This window comes from Pholcus phalangioides, unplaced genomic scaffold, assembly GCF_987345545.1.
Source record: "Pholcus phalangioides strain wild (caught in Gottingen) unplaced genomic scaffold, Ppha-v1.0 ptg000009l_1, whole genome shotgun sequence".
Lineage (NCBI taxonomy): Eukaryota > Metazoa > Arthropoda > Arachnida > Araneae > Pholcidae > Pholcus > Pholcus phalangioides.
This window is the reverse complement of record NW_028301602.1, coordinates 32,346,420-32,350,867: the sequence shown is the minus strand read 5'-3', so window position 1 is coordinate 32,350,867 and position 4,448 is coordinate 32,346,420. Positions and strand designations below refer to the sequence as shown.

The 4,448-nt window shown below is 34.2% G+C and overlaps 1 long non-coding RNA gene across 1 annotated transcript; it reads left to right on the top strand.

Annotated features, from left to right (window-relative positions):
- Positions 1-275: 275 nt before the first annotated feature.
- LOC149082830 (uncharacterized) lies at positions 276-2,412 on the top strand. Its single transcript, XR_016193198.1, has 2 exons — positions 276-316; positions 2,179-2,412. It is a non-coding gene; the product is annotated as an uncharacterized LOC149082830 (long non-coding RNA).
- The last annotated feature ends 2,036 nt before the right edge of the window (positions 2,413-4,448 follow it).

Below are 4,448 nucleotides of genomic sequence, written 5' to 3'. Positions count from 1 at the left end.
TATGTGCCTGTCGTGTAGATAACAGATACACACGTTATTAAAAGCTCGAACTTATCAAGATTGCGCAGCCCCACCTCCTAAGAGCATTATCTTGCCTCAGTTGAAGCCATCCTTTAGCTCGAGATCGCCGGGCAATGCTCCGTTTTCGCCGTAGCTACTTTCTTGAAACTTATTAAACGTTTAAATTTGTTTGCAAAAGGTATTGTTGATCATTTCTCATTTAGTCGGTAAAATTCAATATATACACATTCCTTCACCAACCAATTATATTTTAGTAATGAATGCTTTTCTGTTTTAGGGAGGAGGAGGAGGAGGAGTAAGTGTGACTCTTTGGTTTAGTTCATTTAGTGTAGATTGTTTTACTACTGCCATGAATGTGAGATACAGTCGAATCTCGATAAGTCGAATGTGCAGCAGCCGACAAAAAAAGTTCGAGTTATCGTTAGTTCGACTTATCGGAAATTCCGATTTGAGAATAGGAAAAATTTATTAAAATAACAACGCTGTTTAGGAATATCGTATTAGTAAAACATGTCACTATACTGGAGATGAAGAAATTCGAAAAGATAAGTTACTCTGATTTGATCATATTTAATTATTGAGTGAAAATATTTAGAACTAAACTAGACGTACATGTTGCATTGAAAAAACGGACGCATATGTTACTCATTTAAATGGAAACAAATCATAAAAGTGCATACAAGATTATTTTCTGTCAAAGAATGCTGATTTTTGACTGTTTATCTCTTCTTTCGTGAGAAAGTCATTCACATTTTGCAAGAAAACAAATGAATCTGTGCTTAATTCTATTGCTAAAAAAATTCTACCTACTAAAAGCTATTTTTTAAATTTCTCTCATTCCCAAAAACTTCAACTTGAAAGAAGAAAACTTCGAGTTAATTTTAACATTATAAAGTACGGAAAATTTCTTGAACTTTCCGTCGAGTGAAAACCTAAACAGATACTCGAGCTATCAGAGTTCGAGTTATCGCGAATTGACTATATATTGAGTGTTTCAAAATTTATTTGAATCAAAAATCTATAGTTTTTACCATTGAAGAAAAATTTCTTCATTGGGTGTACTTAAAAATAATTACAGTGAAACTTCGCTACAATGATATTCGATGTAACGATAAATCCCTCTACAACGATATTTTTTCAGGTGATGTTTAAAAATGCTTTAAAGTATGTCACGACCCCTGATGTCGATTTCTTCCAATTGTAAATCAAATGTTAAATATTTCGTTCAATCGGTTAATTCGTTCTTTCACTAATAAAAGAAAGAAATAATGAATTGTAGCGCAAATGTATGCAAGAAAAACACACTTTGAACGTGATTATCTCAGATTGCAGTGTGGTGGTGTGTGTTTTCGAGCTTATCTAAGATTTAAACAAACCATTGCACCAAAATTTCTGAAATTTCGCAGAAATGCTCATTCAACACGTGTTAGAAAAATGAACCTCCGATTTAGCAATTGGTAGATGGGAAGTAATTTTTTTTTTTTTAATGTTGAATTCTCAAATTTTTTAAATTCATATATTTTTTTTAAACTTTAAAAATTCATGAAATTCTAACGAGAATAGTCAGATATCCAAGTTCGAGGTTCATTTTTTTTTACATACGTCAAATGAACGTTTCTGCAAATTTTCAGTTTTTGGTGCAGTTTTTTTTTAGTCTTACAGATGAGCTCAAAAAAATGCAATCGAAGAAAATCGCGTTCAGTGTTTTTTTTTTTTTCGTACACATTTTTGTCCTATAATTCATCATTTCTTCCTTTTAGTATGAAAGAGCAAATTAAACGACTGACACGAAATTTTTAGTATTCGATTTGCATTCGGAAGAATTTTTTTTTGTCAACTTTTGAAAAATCAACTTCAGGGGCTATGATAACGCAACCCCTTAATGTTAAAAACTGCTGATTCTCGATACAACGATAATTTCTCTAGCACATCGGTTCTCAAACTTTTTAATTTAAGATTTCTCTGGTGGAGGCCCGTAAGCCACTTTTCATTTATCGAACTTTATGGTGCTGGAGCGGCCGCGGAACCCCTGGGAAGTGCACGTGGACCAGAGATTGAGAACCCCTGATCTAAAACGATTTCCGCAGAGTATCGTTATATAGAGATTTTACTGTACAATGGTGTGCGATGCATTTCATTTTCTTCAATTACTTTCAGGGCGGAAACTAAGTTTCAGGAGAATTATACTCGTCAAGGAAGAAGGAAAATTGAAGATCCATATTCTGAACAGTATATAGCAGTTTGTCTTTATGCATACCGCCGAAACAACCTCTCAGAAGTATATGTATTTTCCAACAAGAAAAATACTCATCAACGCTCATATACAAGTTTCCGACTACCTTTGCATGAATGTATCCCTGAAAACAAAATAAAAAGCATTGCAAAATGTAATTTGTCTTATGTTTGTCAATTGTACAAAAACTAATGATTTCTGGCCAGGGATTCTTAACCTATGAGTCGTTCAAATTTACTAACAGCAAGGGGCTGTTGAGCTACGGTCCCGCCCCAGATTTGATTAGAAGTGGCTTTCGTGATGGATCGTATAAACCCATTCAGAGCCATAGATTCTTAAGCTATTGGGTCACAACCCATACTTGATTTGCAGGGGCTTCCGAGATGGATCGTTCAAATCCAGTCCTGTTATAAATTCCCTTATTGCGTCACTGTTTTCATTAATTTCGAAAAACTGTCCCGTGGGTCGCGAAGCTGGTCTTGCTGATTTTAGGTTGAAGCTTAAAAAAAGGTTAAGAACCCCTGCTCTATATTAATATAACAAGATATTTACTAGAGCCCGAAGGTTCAGGAAAAATGCTACGATTACTTGATAATTTAACCTATTTTCAAGCTCATTTCCAAAAATTTGCCTTTTCTCAAGTTTTCTTGCTGTAAACATCTTTTTTCACAAGTGTTTTGAACTCATATAAATCATGGAAATTCTTGATTTCATATCCTATTTAACACTTGTAGTGAAATTTAGAGGTAATATCCTTCTGCAAAAAAAAAAAACGCTCTTTAATCGCACATACTTAAATATGGATCTGGCAATGCAACTAATATTGCAATGATAACGAAAATATTCAAATACTTCCGAGATTGGGTAGGACCATAAGAGACCCTAAATACAGGCCAGCATATATGCCCGTAAGTTTAGGAACAAAAAATGGTCGAAATAGGCAGGCGAAAAGCACTAAATATGCTTAAAATAGGAATCAAAAAAGGCATAATTCACTGAAGGAAGAAAAGATAAAAAGTAAGGTATTAAGGGTCCAAAAACTAGCTGAAAAAATTGGTTGCACTTAATGTGTCAACTGTTTCAATTATAGTTTATAATAACTGCATTATCCAAGTTAAATTGATTTCATGCCGTAATAAAATATCAGTAGACCCTCTGGATTAGGTCTTTTCCAGGGCCGCCATTACCAGACGCAGAGCAGGCCATAGAGAAAATTATCTGTGGGGCTCCTGCAAGTTGGAATAATTTGTTTTTATTTGTATTATTTTTGGAATAACCATTTCTATAGTTGAATACCTTATCACGTAGTTATCTTGTTCTAATTGTTGTGAGAAAAAAAAATTAACTTATTAATACGTATGTGGGAGCATGGGACCCTGTGTGGCTGCATCCGTCACACACCCGAGGGTGAGTCTGGCAGATTTAATCGAATTTCTGAATATGTAAAATAGTCATGGTTGTTCACAGTCCATTTATGGTGTAAAAAAACAAAAACATGGGCCCTAAAGCCCTGTATGCTCCTACTCCACCTTGTGTGAGCCATGTCAACTGATGACCTCTTGGGACAGTTATCGGTCAGCTACACATATACAATGCAGTCCAATGCCTGAGCAACACACATTATGTGAAGCATGCAGAGAAACAAATTTCTAATTTTTGTTTGCATTTCTAACATGTGCCGTGTTTATCTAAACAAAATTATCCACATCTAATACCATCCCGTCAAAGCAAAGTTAATGCATGCACACACATGGCAATACTAAAAAGAGAAAGAGTTCTCTATATCTCAGATCACTTATTCACGCTTAAATGGGGGTTTCCTGAAAATTAGCACTGAGTTGAGGAATTTTAAAAACAATTTTTTTTTCTCAAAGCTCACAATATCCAAGTTTTACAGATTATGTGGCCTTTGAAATTCACTAATAAATTTATAACTATAATAAAATAGACATTTATGGCAACAAAAAATTGAAAAAAAGACATTTTTAGCAGTGAAAATCTAAAAAAAAAATTAGACATTTGCCTGAACTTCCTGGCACTAATGATATTAGAGGATATATGCTTTCATTATTGCAACAATGAGAACATAAAAATATTCAACTACTTCTGAGGTTGGATAGGACGATAAGAGACCCTAAATACAGACCTGCACATAACAATATATGAAAAACTCAATTCACAAAGAGACAGGAGA